This window comes from Scyliorhinus torazame, chromosome 16 (assembly GCF_047496885.1).
Source record: "Scyliorhinus torazame isolate Kashiwa2021f chromosome 16, sScyTor2.1, whole genome shotgun sequence".
Classification (NCBI taxonomy): Eukaryota; Metazoa; Chordata; class Chondrichthyes; order Carcharhiniformes; family Scyliorhinidae; genus Scyliorhinus; species Scyliorhinus torazame.
The window spans coordinates 141,720,991-141,738,757 of NC_092722.1; the positions used below are offsets into that span (position 1 = coordinate 141,720,991).

Here is a 17,767-nt window from a genome sequence, read left to right on the forward strand (position 1 = left end):
GGGCTCCAACCTAGTTAATTATCAAACTGGGTGCTTCACGCTGAATTCGGTGGTGGGGCAGGCCTGGTGCTGTCATTTCTGGGCACCGTATTGAAAAGATGTCCAAAATCACTGACTCATCATTGAAGAAAGGTGATGGGCTTCCTGAAAATGAAGATGGAAATCCAGGAACATTCTGAGGTTGGAAGGTGGACCCCCTCCAGAAAACCGAATCTGGAAGTTCCACCATCCACTTCTGTGGTCTTCCAGGGTTTCTGCCATCCTCCACCCTGAACTCCGGAGGAAGCCCCTGGTATTGTTCATGTCAGTCCCGACATCTGTCCAGGCAATTTCGCACCGGCGTGTTTTCCCGCTGATGCTGTGGAGAATCAGGCGTGGGCAGTTGGGCCTTCATCTGCATCCCATTAGTGGCCGCTGATCTGTTTCCGATGCTTCCGCCCTCCCGCTGGCATCAGGATTGGGATTCGCGCCCCGTTCCAGCGGAGGATGCAAGTGGGTCATTAAGACACATTATCATCCACTTAATGGGCCAGGTACCCTGAGTGGGATTCTCTGAGCCTCCGCGGCGAAATCGTGATCAGCACGCGTGCGGAGAATGGGCGTTGACGTCAAAATCCGGCGTGACGCCGCTCCCGCGATTCTCCAGGCAAACTGTCTGAATTCCCGACAGCATGGTTCTAACAACGTTTTGCCTGTCAGGAATGGCCAGTAGTGGCTGCGGAGTCAGTCCGTGGCCGCCCTGGTGGTGGGCGAGGGGATCCTTCACCGGGGAGGGGCCTCAGGGACGGCTAGGCTAGCGATCGGGGGCCACCGATCTGCGGTGCGAGTACGCCATGTCAAGCGGGGCGGCCCCCTAAATAAAGAGACCCCCCAGAGACTCACTAAATAAGAAGACCCCCACAGATGCCCCAGGTGATGAAAGATATTGACTAAGTAGATGTAGAGTGGATTCTTCCTCTTGTGGGGAAATCTAGAATGAGAGGTCATAGATTTTGGTAAAGGGGTGGCAGATTTAAAGCAGAGATGGAGAGAAATTACTTCTATCAAAGGGTCGCGAATCTGTGGAATTCACTACCCCCGAGTGCAGTAAATGCCAGGACATTGAGTAAATTTAAGGAGGAGATGGACAGATTTTAAATTAGCATGGGTTGAAGGGTTATGGAGAATGGGCAAGAATGTGGAGTTGAGGCCGGGAAGAGATCAGCCATGATTTTATTGAATGGCGGAGCAGGGGCTGAATTGCCTAATCCTGCCCATAGTTCTTATGTTCTTATGCTCTCTGATGTGGAGGGGGGGCGCTGTCCAGATTCAGTCGGCAGGTTGTGGGGAGGGAGCTGGGTCACCCTCATGTGCGTGCGCTCTGGGAGGGGGGGTGACCTGTTATTCCTGTGGTGGGGAGGGCAGAATGCCCCTCCTTGTCAGCGGGTGGGGAGGGGGGAGTGCAGGGGGCAGGATCAGTGTTCTTCAGGGTGAGGGTGGCCTGCCTTCGGACCTCAGGATCGGACTGTCTGCTCAAAATGACCGCCCGATATGAGGGTTCAGATGGAATCCAGCAAGCTCTCCACCATGCATAATTTTGCTTGGTTGAGGAGAGAGGTTCACACTTGGGCCTCCTCCCAGTCCTGATTCTCTGTTGGCAGGAGCACTATGGCACCAGTATGGAGAATTCTAGCCCTCGTCTAAAACATTGCTGGGATTCTCAGGACTCCCAGCCGCCTGTTTCTTGGCAGCGGGAGGAGGCATGCCGTTCGCTGACAACGGGATTCTCTGCTCCCGACCAGAGAATCCCGCTGCCAGCGAACGGCCGGGGAATTTTGGCCAGTACTTCCAAAAGTACCGATTTCTTCAGCACTGTCAGCCTGGATTATATGCACAAATCTCTGGAATAGGGTTAGAATCCATAACCTTCGGATGCAGAGATGGAAGTGTGACCCACTGGGCAATTGGTGACATATTAAAAAGTGAATTTGAAATCATAACCTTTGGGAACTTCAGGTGTGAGGGACATTTTTCTGACTCTATAAAGATCTTTCAAAATGGGCTGAGTGGGATTCAAAATTCTTCTGTGGATATCAAAGTAGCTGGAACATGTATAGTAGCCTAGGATAAACTTGCCGCATACTAATTGAGAGTTGAGGTTACTTTGAGTACTATTAGTAGTGACCTCTGGATTGTTGAGTTTCTGGAGGTGATGCATTAATGAGACTGTACAGCTCGAGCACAGATTGTCCTGTTTAGTTTAAGCCTGTTAAAACACTCCTTTTCAATTAATCCCAGCTATCTGTGTCTGGATCTGTAGATCCAGTAGGTAGCTTTACAGTGGGATCTGAACAGTATGACAGACATGATGTATTGTTCTCTTGGGCCTCTGTTCATTGCAATGCTGGTGGAGCACTGAATCCAGTCCCTGTATTTGACAAATTGATGCAAGTTTTAGCTGAGAAATGGAGTGGTCAGGTCAGGTTAGTATGGAAAAACAGTTTGCAGCTTCTGTTGCAATTTTAGTTTCATAAACGCTGGACCACAATAGACCACACTATTGGACATGTTAGATTTGAATATTTATGATGCCAGCATTGAGATTTTCTTCAAATGTTATTAACACTCTAGAGCTTGTGATGCTGAACCACTTTTTCCAAGCTGCATTTTGACAATTCATTAAAACCAGGCATGATCTGTGCACCCTCTATGTTCCTCATATCACTGCTGTCCGATATATCGATAACTCAGGTATTCATTGTAATAGTAAATTAATTGTAAGACTGTGGAATTAAATTTATTGCTATGTAATGATCCTCTGTTCTAGAGCTTTTTATCAAAAACATGCACACATATCCTCATTGACGTGTAATTTAGATTTATGTAAAGAATCGTTCGTCTAAGTTTCCATCCTATGGAAATTTAAATGCAAATAGCTGTGCTGGTTCTATTTCAAGTTTCTGCATGTTGGCACAGAACTGGGAGAGAGTTGTGAAGCAGGAAATTCTCACCCAGTAGGTGCAAATGATGAACAAAATGTTCCTGTGACTTTCCCGTGGTGAGGAGAAACTGAGTGAAGAGAGAGGTTGGCTGAGGCATTGGTAGTGGGAATGCCTCCACAGGCAGACAGACAAACGGACAAAAGGGAAGGCAGAGCTTTTCATGCAGCTGTGCTGTGGGTGAGGGGAGGGAAATGGGGGGGGAAGGGGAAAGGGTGGAACGAGAAAGGGTGGAATTGGAAGGGAAGGGGTGGAAGAGAAGGGGAAGGGAATGGGGAGAAAGGGTGGAGCGGTGTTCCAGCAGCACTTGGGAAATTTGGAAGTCTGCATTTACCTGCAAGCTGTGGCATTTTATCCCCACAGCCAAGGGCTTTTGGCCATGACAGATTTTCCAACTGGAAGTCATCCTGATTGATAGGCTTGGCTTCCAGTCTGGCAGGCAGCACTCCGGAGGAGGCCGGAGGGCAAAGTAGAGGTCCAATTCCCCGACCCTGGCAAGCTAGAGGAGTTCAATCCCCTGACCTGAGATCTCTGGGGAGCAATTCAATTTCAACAAACAGTCTGACCCTAGACCTGGCATGCATTCGTTCCTGGGACAGTTGTTAATTTTGTTATTTCAACCATTAATTAAAGGACCACAGGTTGACTGTAGGAAGCAATAACACCCATAATGTCCATACTGAGATGAATGAGATTGCAATATGTACTTCGGTAAGCAGATACATTACCGGACTAAGTATATTTACCATGTAGTGATACAGGATTAAGTGCACTGGCCGTGTGGTGACTTCATCTTCATTATCAAGCAAAATAAATCAGAGTAAAATTCCTGATTTTAGCATTTTCAGGTGGGATGGAGAAAAAGGAGGAATGGCTTTATTAATTAAAAATACAATTACATTGCTGGGAAAAGAGTTTTATTATTAATAGCGACTGTGCTCAACTCAAATCTGTCTGGAGAGATTATGAAATAATGAGGCGTCTGATGCCTTATTAGCAGTGCGAGAACTAAAAGAGAGGTTCAGGTTCATGGTCTAAAGCATTAATTTTCCCTGCAGCAGTTGGTAATAGGACCATACAATCATAGAATTTACAGTGCAGAAGTGTCATGTGAGGGCCCCTTTAAGAAAAGTGTGTTTTATCAAATGGCTGCAGTGATGTCATTGTGTGGGTGGAGCTGGACTGTGATTCTGTCTTTTACATTCGTTTTGAGCTGGAGCTGCTTTGTGGCTCTGAGTTTTTTGGTTGTGTCTTCAGTTGGGAGCTACACTCAAACAAAGAAGGTGTATTTTTGGTCTCTCGCTCTCAGCATGCTAAAGAATGTCTCCAGACCACTTGATAACTTCAAAGTAATACCTGTTTTCTGTAAGCAATTCAAACCTACTGTTTTGTAGAAAAAGGGGGCGAAATTCTCCCCAAACGGCGCGATGTCCGCCGACTGACGCCCAAAACGGCGCCAATCAGACGGGCATCTCGCCGTCCCAAAGGTGCGGAATGCTCCGCATCTTTGGGAGCCGAGCCCCAGCATTGAGGGGCTAGGCCGACGCCGGAGGGATTTCCGTCCCGCCAGCTGGTGGAAACGGCCTTTGTTGCCCCGCCAGCTGGTGCGCAAATGACATGTCGGGGCGGCACATGCACGGGAGCGTCAGCGGCCGCTGACAGTTTCCCGCGCATGCGCAGTGGAGGGAGTCTCTTCCGCCTCCGCCATGGTGGAGACCGTGGCGGAGGCGGAAGGGAAAGAGTGCCCCCACGGCACAGGCCCGCCCGCGGATCGGTGGGCCCCGATCGCGTGCCAGGCCACCGTGTGGGCACCCCCCGGGGCCAGATCGCCCCGCGCCCCCCCCCCCAGGACCCCGGAGCCCGCCCACGCCGCCTTGTCCCTCCGTTTAAAAGGTGGTTTAATCCACGCCGACGGGACAGGCAATTTATCGGCGGGACTTCGGCCAATCCAGGCCGGAGAATCCGTCGGGGGGGCCCGCCAACCGGCGCGGCCCGATTCCCGCCCCCGCCGAATATCCGGTACCGGAGACTTCGGCAACCGGCGGGGGCGGGATTCACGGCAGCCCCCGGCGATTCTCCAACCCGGCAGGGGGTCGGAGAATGACGCCCCCAGGGTATTTGACTTATGGATGTTGTTAGGAAAGATTTTTTTTAAAAATATGTTTATTCAGAATTTTTCAACAGAATTTTCAACTATACAAACCCCTCCCCCCCCCCCCCGTAACAAAAAAAAAAGAAAAGTCGCATAGCAAGACACAAACATATCAATTCAACATAATACAGAACTTTGTACATTGGATTCCTCCCGCACATATCGACTTTCCCAAACGTTTATGTATTTTCTTGCTCAAGTGCCCCTAGGAAAAAAAAACCTTCCCCGTCCACCCTTCTTCCCCCCCCCCCACGAAAGAGATGTCCCTCCCTCCCCTCTCCCCCTCCACCCCTGGGTTGCTGCTGCTGACCGAACTTCATCTAACGCTCCGCGAGATAGTCTAGGAACGGTTGCCACCGCCTGGAGCACCCCATGCACAGACCCTCTCAAGGCAAACTTTATCCTCTCTAACTTGATAAACCCTGCCATGTCATTTATCCAGGCTTCCACACTGTGGGGTTTCGCATCTTTCCACGCTAACAAGATCCTCCGCCGGGCTACCAGCGATTCAAAGGCCAGAATGCCGGCCTCTTTTGCCTCCTGCACTCCCGGCTCGTCCGCCACTCCAAATAGTGCTCGCCCCCAACTTGGCTTGACCTGGACGTTGACCGCCTTAGATATAGTTCTCGCAACACCCCTCCAGAACCCATCCAGTGCCGGGCACGACCAGAACATATGGGCATGGTTCGCCGGGCTTCCTTAGCACCTCCCACATCTGTCCTCCACCCCAAAGAACCCACTCAGCCTCGCCCCCGTCATATGCGCTCTGTGAATAACCTTAAACTGTATTAGGCTAAGCCTGGCACATGAGGAAGAAGAATTAACCCTACTCAGGGCATCAGCCCACAGACCCTCTTCAATCTCCTCCCCCAACTCCTCCTCCCATTTACCCTTCAGCTCCTCTACCAAAGCCTCCCCCTCTTCTTTCATCTCCTGATATATCGCCGACACCTTGCCCTCTCCGACCCATACACCCAAAATCACCCTGTCTTGAATCCCCTGTGCCGGGAGCAACGGGAATTCCCTCACCTGTCGCCTCACAAACGCCCTCACTTGCATGTACCTGAAAGCGTTTCCCGAGGGTTGCCCAAACTTCTCCTCCAGCGCCCCTAGGCTCTCAAACGTCCCATCAACGAACAGGTCCCGCAATTCTTCTAATTCCTCCCCGATGCCAGCTCTGAAACCCCCCATCCATCCTTCCTGGGACAAACCGATGGTTATCCCTAATCGGGGACCACACCGAGGCTCCCAGTGCACCCCTGTGCCGTCTCCACTGGCCCCAGATCTTTAGCGTTGCCGCCACCACCGGACTCGTGGTGTACCTTGTCGGCAAGAGCGGCAGCGGTGCCGTCACCAGCGCCCCCAGGCTCGTTCCTTTGCAGGACGCCATCTCCAACCTCTTCCATGCCGCCCCCTCTCCCTCTATCACCCACTTACGGATCATCGCCACATTAGCTGCCCAGTAGTAGCCACTCAGATTCGGCAACACCAGCCCTCCTCTATCTCTACTACGTTCCAGAAACCCCCTCCTTACCCTCGGGGTCTTATTCGCCCACACAAAACCCATAATGCTCCTGCCTACCCTCTTAAAAAAGGCCTTGGTGATCACAATTGGAAGGCACCGGAACACAAAAAGAAACCTCGGGAGGACCACCATTTTAATCGACTGTACTCTGCCCGCTAGCGAGAGTGGCAACATGTCCCATCGTTTGAAGTCCTCCTCCATCTGCTCCACCAGCCGCGTCAAATTAAGTTTATACAGGGCCCCCCAACGCCTAGCTATTTGGATCCCCAAGTACCGAAAGCTCCTTTCCGCCCTCCTCAACGTTAGATTGTCTATCCCTCTTCCCTGGTCCCCTGGATGCTCCACGAAGAGCTCACTTTTCCCTCCATTGAGCTTATAGCCCGAAAAGTCCCCAAGCTCCCTTAGAATCTGCATGACCTCCACCATCCCCTCCACTGGATCCGCCACATACAGCAACAGGTCATCTGCATACAGCGACACTCGATGCTCCTCTCCCCCTCGGACCACCCCCCTCCATTTCCTGGACTCCCTTAATGCCATGGCCAAAGGTTCAATTGCTAATGCAAACAACAGGGGGGACAGGGGGCACCCCTGCCTCGTCCCTCGATACAGCCGAAAATACTCCGACCTCCGCCAATCCGTAACCACACGCCACCGGGGCTCTATATAGGAGCTTAACCCAGCTAATAAACCCTCCCCCGAACCCAAACCTCCGCAACACTTCACAGAGATACTCCCACTCTACTCGGTCAAAGGCCTTCTCCGTGTCCATAGCTGCCACTATCTCCACCTCTCCCTCCACCGATGGCATCATTATCACGTTTAGGAGCCTCCGCACATTGGTGTTTAGCTGCCTGCCCTTTACAAATCCCGTCTGGTCCTCGTGAATCACCCCCGGGACACAGTCCTCGATCTTCGTAGCCAGCACTTTTGCCAGCAACTTAGCATCCACGTTGAGGAGCGAAATCAGCCTGTACGACCCACATTGCAGTCGCCTCAGACATTGTCGGGGGCTGGGTCCCCCCCCTCCTTTACCTCATTGAAAGTCCTCACCAGCAACGGGGCTAACAGGTCTACGTACTTCCTATAGAACTCAACCGGGAACCCACCCCTTCCCGGGGCCTTCCCTGCCTGCATGCTCCCCAGTCCTTTAATCAGCTCCTCCAACCCAATTGGTGCACCCAAACCAGCCACCTCCTGCTCCTCCACCCTCGGGAACCTCAGTTGGTCCAAGAATCGTCGCATTCCCTCTTCCCCCGCTGGGATCTGTACAGCTCCTCATAGAAGGCCTTGAATGCCTCATTTACATTCACCACACTCCGCACCGTAGTTCCCCTTCCATCCTTGACTCCACCTATCTCCCTCGCTGCCATCCTCTTATGGAGCTGATGTGCCAGCATCCGGCTCGCCTTCTCCCCATACTCATACGTCGCCCCCTGTGCTTTCCTCCACTGTGCCTCTGCCTTCCCTGTGGTCAACAGGTCGAACTCTGTCTGGAGACTTCGCCTCTCCCTGAGTAATCCCTCTTCAGGGGCCTCGGCATCTCTCCTGTCAACTCTTAAAATCTCCCCCACTAACCTCTCCCTTTCCCTGCCCTCCACCTTCTCCCTATGAGCCCTGATGGAGATTAACTCTCCCCTGACCACCGCCTTCAGCGCCTCCCATACTACCCCCACCTGCACCTCCCCGTTGTCGTTGGCCTCCAAATACCTTTCAATGCACCCCCGCACCCTCCCGCACACCTCCTCATCTGCCAGCAGTCCCACATCCAACCGCCACAGCGGGCGTTGGTCCCTCTCCTCTCCCAACTCCAGTTCCAGCCAGTGCGGGGCGTGGTCTGAAATGGCGATGGTCGAATACTCCGTTCCCTCCACTTTCGGGATCAGCGCCCTGCCCAGAACAAAAAAATCTATCCGTGAGTAGGCTTTGTGTACGTGGGTGAAAAAAGAAAATTCTCTGGCCAAAGGCCTGGCAAATCTCCACGGATCCACTCCCCCCATCTGGTCCATATATCCCCTAAACACCTTGGCCGCAGCTGGCCTCTTTCCGGTCCTAGATCTGGAGCGATCCAGTGCTGGGTCCAACACCATGTTGAAATCCCCACCCATTATCAAGCTTCCTACCTCCAGCTCCGGAATGCGCCCCAACATACGCTTCATGAATCCAGCATCGTCCCAGTTTGGGGCGTATACATTTACCAATGCCACCCACGTCCCCTGCAACCTACCGCTCACCATCACGTATCGACCTCCATTGTCCGTTACTATGTTCTTGGCCTCAAACGACACCCGCTTCCCCACCAGTATTACCACCCCTCTATTCTTCGCATCGAGCCCCGAATGGAATACCTGTCGTACCCATCCCTTTCTTAACCTGACCTGGTCTGCCACCTTCAGATGTGTCTCCTGAAGCATGACCACGTCTGCTTTCAGTCTCTTTAAGTGCACGAACACTCGGGCCCTCTTAACCGGCCCATTTAGGCCCCTCAAATTCAACGTTATCAGCCAGATTGGGGCGCTTCCCCCCCCTCCCACTGCCGACTAGCCATCTCCTATTTTAGGCCAGTCCCGTGCCCGCGCCTCCCGCACCCTCCAGTCTCCCAGACGGGGAACACCCGCCCCGACCACCTCTTCCGTTTTCAGTTCCCCCTCGGCCAATGCAGCAGTAACCCTATTTTCCCATCCTCTCCCCCCCTCACCCGCCCCGCTAGATCCAGATCTAGCTCTTTTGCTCCCCCCATAATACATCCGTAAGTCAGCTGACACCTGCTGACCCCGGCTTCCCCCACCTTCCCGTTGGCCCCCCCCCTGTGGAAATCCCCCCTCCTCCTTGCGCTCCTCCATCCCCCCCCTCCGCCCTTCCCTAACGTGGGAAAAAGCCCACGCTTTCCTGAACCAGCCCCGCCCCCTGTGGCGCAGCTCCTGTTGCGGCCTTATCCCAATTCCCCCATCCCCAGATCTCCCCTCCCTCCAGCACCGGCGCCCATATTCCCCACAGTCTCCCCATCAAATCTCTTCTCCCATCCCCATCCATCGTCCCATCCGTGAAACATTCTTTACACATATTTAGAACCTGTATACAATCGACATCTCCCCCACAACCACAGACCCTCAGTTTGAGTCCAATTTTTCCGTTTGGATAAAGGTCCAAGCCTCTTCTGGCGTTTCAAAATAGGGGTGTCGATCCTGAAATGTGACCCACAGTCGCGCTGGCTGCAGCATTCCGAATCACACCCTCTTCCTATGCAGCACCGCCTTGGCCCAATTGAAACCAGCTCTCCTCTTTGCCACCTCCACTCTCCAGTCCTTTTAGACTCGGATCACCGCATTCTCCCATCTTTCTTGGCCCATCTCAGGACACACTCTCTGTCCGCGAAATGATGGAACCTCACCACTATCGCCCTTGGCGGCTCACCGGCCTTGGGTCTCCTCGCCAGGACCCGGTGAGCCCCTTCTAGCTCCAGGGGGCTCGGAGATGCCTCCGCACCCATCAGCGAATGGAGCATCAGGCTCACATACGCCCCGGCATCGGCATCCTCCACCCCTTCAGGGAAACCCAGAATCCGGAGATTCTTCCTCCTCGACCTGTTCTCCAGGCCCTCGAATCTTTCGGCCCACCTCTTGTGCAGCACCACGTGCGCCTCCATCTTCACCGCCAGGCCCAAGATCTCGTCCTCGTTCTCGGTGGTTTTGTCCCTCACCTCTCGGAGCTCTACCTCCTGGGTCTTCTGGGTCTCCTTCAGCCCCTCGATCACCGTCAGCAGTGGCGCCAGCACCTCATTTTTAAGCTCCTCCACGCAGCGCCTGAGAAACTCCTGCTGATTCGGCCCCCATGCTGCTCGATCTCCGCCCTCCGCCATCTTGTTTTTCCCCCTCTTTTCTGCCGCTGTTCCAAAGCCACTTTTTTCCCCACTCCACTTCTGGTCCCCTCCATACACTACGGAAGGGGGACCTTGCTCTCACCTTCACACACGGGAATCGGTCGAAACATTTCCGTTGGGGCTCCTCTGGAGAGCCCAAATGTCCGTTCTAGCGGGAGCCACCGAAATGTGCGACCTATAGAGTACTGTATCTTTGGGGGGGTATTTGTGTTGATAGTTGATGAGATGTTTACTGTGTGTTTATAAAATGTTAACTGGATTTATAGAATAAACATTGTTTTGTTTAAAAATACTTAAGATCTCTGTTGCATAACACCTGGAAAGTGGGCCATTGTGCTCCTCATAACTAAAATCTATTAAAAGTTGGAGGTCAGGTGAACGCTATGGTATACTTTGGTGTTCTCTAAACCCTGGCCCATAACAAGAAGGAGGCCATTCGGCCCATCAAGTCCGTACTGGCCCTTGGAAAGAGCACCGTACTCAAGCCCACGCATCAACCCTATTTCCGTAACCCAGTAACCCCACCTAACCTTTTGGATACTAAGGGGGAATTTAGTATGGCCAATCCACCTAACCTGCGCATCTTTGGACTGTGGGAGGAAGCCGGAGCACCGGGGCAGAACGTGCAGACAGTGACCCAAGCTGAGCCCCTAACATTGTGAGGCAACAGTGCTAACCACTGTGTTACTGTGGTGCTCATAATTGCTGCGGATCTGGAGTCACCAGACTAGGTAACCAGACTAGGTAACGGTGACAGATTTCCTTCTCTAAAGGATATTAATAAACCAGATGGGTTTTTATAACAATCAACATCAAGACTTTTAATTCCAGCTTTCTTTTTCTATGAATTCAAATTCCACTATCTACTCTGCTGGGATTCGAATCCAGGCCGCAGAACAATACTCTGGGTCTCTGGATTACTAGTCCAGTGACAATAACACTATGCCATTGTCAGTTCAGTGACAAATTGTCATTGAGAAAACAAATGGCAAGAAGCATGTAAATCTAGCCTTGTGAAAATAAAGTTTAATCTTCTTTGTTCTGGAGGATTTATTACATCTGTACAACCCCTGGAGATAGGAGAGCAAATAGTTTGATGTTTACGATCAGGCACATTGGGGGTGAAATTTGCTTTAGGACAGGAGTGCAAACTCGGAGCTTGTTTTGAATTCCGTCTGAATTTGCTTTTCATTTATGTGGATTGTAAACAAGCTGTCAATTTGTTATCATCGTGGAGCCATTTCACCCCTGCTCAGTTCTGACACAATAGCACTCTTCAAAATAGAAAAAAAATATGCCTGCAGCTGCTCAGGACACGAAGATGAGAACCTGACCGCTGATGTAAGGTGCATATTCCTGCTTAGCTAATCAGTGAACAAAACACACTGGTTGATAAGTAATTATTGAAATAGCTCAGTTGAAGACAATTCTGCCAATGTGTTCAACTGTTTTAGCACAGGGCTAAAGAGCTGGCTTTTGAAGCAGACCAAGCTGCACGGTTCAATTCCCATACCAGCCTCCCCGAACAGGCGCCGGAATGTGGTGACTAGGGGCTTTTCGCAGTAACTTCATTTGAAGCCTACTTTTGACAATAAGCGATTTTCATTTAATTTCATTTCAACTTAAGTAATTTTCTGTAAAATTCATATTATAAACTGCTGAGAGTTACAGGGTAAATATTAACTGGTAAGATGGTCAAATTAGCAAGATTTTACTCCAGGTTCAGTTAAGCTATGGAATGGAGAGCAGCAATCAGTCTGTTTTCACATCTTGTTAATTATTAATACTTGCATAGAAAGAAAATGTGAACTCTGAACTCCTGTCGATAAGTTATTAAAACATTTTCTTATTTCAATCATTAATTAAAGGACCACAGGGTGACTGTAGGAAACAATAATACCCATAATATCCATACTGAGACAAATGAGCTTGCAACGTGTACTTCAGTGAGCAGACACATTACCAGACTAAATACACTTCCCATGTAGTGACGGAAGATTAAGTGCTCTGTCCATGCGGTGACGTTATCTTTATTATCAAGCAAAAAAAAATCATTATTAGTCAGAGTCAAACCTTAGCAGTAAGCAACTAAATGCCCTAAATCATCTATTACCCGAATGTGGTGCCTAGAATGTTGAGCAATAATGGTCACTAAATACATAGACGTATGGTTCATGATCTATACTCTTTTGGTTTGTTTTCAATAATTTTGAGCCAATTGTCAGTTTGCAACTTAGAAAGAAAGGCTATTCGTTGCACTTAATTTTTCTTTTTGCCTTCATGTCAAGAGTTTGCACCACATATTCCTGACAGTAATTTGCTTTCAGATTTTCCGTTCCGTACATTTCAGGTGGAAAGGTTAAGCTACTCCAGCCACTCAGAGAGCAGTCATAGTATGTTTAAAAATGGATTGTGGTCTTTTTAACTTCTGCAATGGGTGACTGCAACCTAGCCAAAAAATAGAACAGTTTTCTTTAGAATGGCACGGTCCTTTGGTAGAAAAATGTAGAAGAAGGTTTCATTTTTAATGTTATTATGTGTGGGAGGAATAGTAGTCCAGGTACAGGAATACCTTACTGCTCTTCTTTGCATAGTACCTTTGGACTTTTAATATCCACCTGAATTAGATCGGTGAAGCTTCAATTTAATATATAATAGAAAGAATGGCAATCCCAGCAATACAGCATTGCAGTATGAACTTAGATAGCTTGGACTCATAGGGCTGGATTGACATCAAGGTGATGGGTGTGAGGAGTTGGGAATTTTCCTGATTTTGTGATCCCGTCTCCATCCTGGAAGTGCCCACAGTCCTATTTTCAAGTCAGGGACGAAGACATGGGTTGGAGATGGGCCGACCACCTCCAGGGGTAGTCCTGAGGTGGCAATGGAGGTGGGCTGATGGCGAAGCCGACAAGCTGTAAGGCCTGCTTCCATTTACTGGGACATCAGCACAGTTTAATAATGATTCCCAGGCCCTCACCCCATTATCCCCCCATGAAACACCCCCATATCTCCCATGCCATCTCCATTCCCCCATAGCTCTCATGGCCAGTCATAACCCCAGATCCCCCTTCAACGCTCCCCTGTGCATTCTCCATAGCCATTCTTCTGGTATCCACTATGTTCAGAACCAATGAGCCATTGGCAAATCTGGAATGTCTTTGAAATGCTCTTGAAACTGAAAACAATGAGTAAAAAGGCCTTAAAAATCTCTTATGTGAAAATAAACTGCTCATCCTAAACCTTTAAAAACTGTAAATCAATAACAACCATCCATAGTAGCAATGTCAAAAATGTTTTATTCACTGCATGCCCGTTAATCTCTTTTTTTTCTTTTAAAAAAAATAAATTTACAGTACCCATTTCATTTTTTCCAATTAAGAAGTAATTTAGCATGGCCAATCCACCTACCTTGCACATATTTGCATTGTGGGGGCGAAACCCACGCAAACATGGAGAGAATGTGCAAACTCCACACGGACAGAGGCACAGAGCAGGGATCGAACCTGGGACCTCAGCGCCTTGAGGCTGCAGTGCTAACCACTGTGCCACCATGTTGCCCCCACACCCGTTAATCTATGTCATGTAGGCATTGAAAAACTCTTGAAAAAATGATTGGTTATGTGAATCAAACAAAGCTAGCATTCTCCTGCAAGCTGTGACAACATTGCCGACAGAATTGAGTCCATTAACTTTTTTTAAAAATCAACCAAACATTCGTAATGAGGTCATCTGACATGGTATCCACAGAAGCAGTTTCAACAATGGTCTAATTTGCCAACATGGAGTATGATTTAATGGGACAACAACAGAGTTCCGTTTTGAGTGCAATTAGCAGGTTGTTTCTCTGCGCTAAAACCTCACTATTAGGCAGCACTTTCCAGTTTTTTGGGCCTCAGTGAGAAACGCCCCACCGAGGCCACACTTACCTCACTTCGGCAGTGCAGGAAGGCGACTCGTGGATGAGGGAGACTTAAAACACCCCTTACCCCACCTCGTAAGGGCAAAGCACCCCCAGGCCTGATTCCTGGCATGGGCAACTTGGCACCTGGGCACTGCCTGGCTGGCACCCTGGCAATGCCTCTGCCAGTCTGGCAGTGTCACCCACCCACACTGATAGTGCCAGGGTGGCACTCAGAGTTCCCAAAAGGCAGTGCCAAGGTGTCAAGATGGCACTTCCAAGATGCCCAGGTGCCACCCTGCCCAGAGCGCAACCATCCGGGGTTCTCTAATGGCTTGGGAGATGCCCCAAGGTACCTTTACGCCTGGTCCACATTTGTGTGTACCAGTGCTAAATGGCACCACGGTGAGGTCTCCCAGGTGAGGCCGTTAGTTCCCGGGCCCGGGGAGAATACGGCGCAACCATATTTAAATGAGCCTAATAGCTTATTTAAATATGTTAATCGGAATCTTGCCCACACCTTGCGAGGCGTTTCGAGCATCGCGAATCTCACGAGAGGCCCAAGTTGGGAATAACGAGGCGATTAAATCGTGCCCACCATATGTAAAGCAATAAATCAAATTAATTGGTATTAACGGGGTTAGTACTGACTGAAATCAAATGAGCTGATCTCATGATAATGTGGGGGACAATTCTAAGCTCGTGTTAGCCATCAGCATAAATGGCGATGTGGGCCCATAAATTCACGAGAGTCGGGAAACGGGATTCTCGTCAGAGAGATCTCGTTTCCTGATTTTCCCTGCCCCTCAGCAGTGAGGCAATGAGGTTCCTGTCCAGAAAGGGCAATAAATATATTTCAATACATTTGAATATCATGAAAGGACTTCCAGCCACATGATCCACCCTTACTGAATATTCATACCTCACCAACGTGAAGTCAACAGCTATACAAAACCTGGAATCAGTCGAGGGGAACCCACCAAGTTAAGTATAGACCCAGGCCAGGTCGGTACTGCCCTGGCAGTGCCACCCTGGCAGGGCAACATGGCTCTGCCAGCTTGGCAGTTCCAGGTTGGTAGTGCCAGTTTTGGCAGTGTGAGAGGTGGGTTATTTGGGGAGCCCTATTGGGGGGGGGGGTCCCCTTATGTGTGTGTGTGGTGTGGTGGAGGGGTGCGGGGGAAGTGCCCCGATACTTCTGTGGTGTTAGGGGTAGGCGGGGGGGGGGGGGGGGTGGTGGCGTAATACTTGCATGGTGATGGTGATGGGGGAAGGGGGTCACCTCATTATTTGTGGGTGGATTTCTCAGTGTCAGTGGTGGAGGGAGAGGTGCGGTGAGGTGGATTATTTGCAGCGCATCGGGATGCCCTTTAAAGATGGTGCCCCGATCTCTATGGAGCCAACCTTGCCGGCTCTGTCAGGCACCCCTCCCCCCCACGTCAGAGTGATGGCACAAACCACGTCCCCAGATTTTCTGTGCACTGGGTGCCAGAAAATGTGGTTTGAAAACACGGCTGACAAATTTTGGTAAAATTCTGATGTCAGCTCATTCATATAGTTTACGGTACTGCTGGCAGACAGCACGTGCTGCGCTGGAAGCACCGTGTCTGAGTTGAGTACCACCAACCAGTGAAGGTCTCCTGGCTGCTGATGAAACAAAGACCTTTTCTGGTGAACCCATTGTTTGCAATTTGTGTACATGTACTTTTTATCTGAGAGGCAGAATTGAAACACAACTGCATCTAAAGGCAGTGGAGGATTCAACATATTTTAAACAGTCCTCTGTATGAAAGGTCGTTATGCAAATTGTCTAAGGGATTGTTATTCCACAAACAAATGCAGTGGAGTATTACTCGTTAAACAAAAACATTAATTTACTGGAACATGTAAAATTTCCTGCGGTCTTAGTTTCATCACTCGTTTATCAGACTACTAGCTGGGATATCTCAGCACCGTAAACTTTTCTATCCATCTCTCTTGGACGAAGGAATCAGTTGAATAGCCACACTTGCTGGGAGGGAGACCGATGGAGCAATCTTCCTGGATGCAATCTCCTGATTGATCATCACTCTGCTCGGTATTCAATTAAGGATGGAGGGAGAACTTTCAGTGCTGCCAGCAGCAATCAGAGGGTCAGCTTGGGGCCTCGGCAGTCCCACCAAGAGAGGTGAACACAAAAGTGCCTCAACGTGGGGGTTCCCTCACTGGCCTGAATAGCAGTAAACAAAGAAACAGGATCGAGGCCAGTTGGTAAATAGGGATGAGTGGGAAACCCCTCTGTTAGATTGGTCTCTGCTGTGACTGGAAATGAATGCATCCCATTCTTTGCAGTGACTGCCTCCATTGAACTGCCAACAATCGGACATGGCAGTTGGCAGTCAGCTGCTGGCAAAATGCCAGCAAGCCTGCGAAACCCATTCCACCACACAAACCCGCCTCCCATCCATTGACTCTATCTATACCCCCCGCTGCCTTGGGAAAGCGGGCAGCATAATCAAAGACCCTTCCCACCCGGCTTACTCACTCTTCCAACTTCTTCAATCGGGCAGGAGATACAAAGTCTGAGAACACACGTGAACAGATTCAAAAACAGCTTCTTCCCCGCAGTTATCAGACTCTTAAATGACCCACTTGTGGACTGATTTGATTAATACCACACTCACGTATGCTTCACCCGATACCGGTGTCTATGCATTTACATTGTGTACCTTGTGTTGCCCTCCTACGTATTTTCTTTTCATGTACTAAATGATCTGTTTGAGCTGAAAGCAGAAAAATACTTTTCACTTAACCTCGTTATACGTGACAGTAAACAAATCCAATCCAATAATCAACTGCCTCCCTCCATGGAGCAGGCAGCAGACCACCTTGGTGACGGGAATGCATGGGGGAAGCATCCTAAAGCTGCTCTCCCCCCGCCATTGTCCCAGCCCCATTTTCCCAGCCCCCCTGTCTCCAAGCCCTGATGGGCCAGGAAAACTCCACCCAATGACCGCTGACAGAATAGCAATGGTTGAGGGGACAGTAGAATTCATGGCTTATGGATCTCCTGGTGTGTAGCATTCCTAGGGCAGCACGGTAGCATTGTGGATAGCACAATTGCTTCACAGCTCCAGGGTCCCAGGTTCGATTCCGGCTTGGGTCACTGTCTTTGCGGAGTCTGCACATCCTCCCCGTGTGTGCGGGGGTTTCCTCCGGGTGCTCCGGTTTCCTCCCACAGTCCAAAGATGTGCAGGTTAGGTGGATTGGCCATGATAAATTGCCCTTAGTGTCCAAAATTGCCCTTAGTGTTGGGTGGGGTTACTGGGTAGTGGGGATAGGGTGGAGGTGTTGA

General features: G+C 50.1%; 1 protein-coding gene across 1 annotated transcript in view; it reads right to left on the reverse strand.

The window, feature by feature from the left end:
• Positions 1 to 17,767, reverse strand: part of jakmip3 (Janus kinase and microtubule interacting protein 3) — a 569,034-nt gene that overhangs the window by 129,097 nt on the left and 422,170 nt on the right. The gene's annotated exons all lie outside the window — the stretch shown is intronic.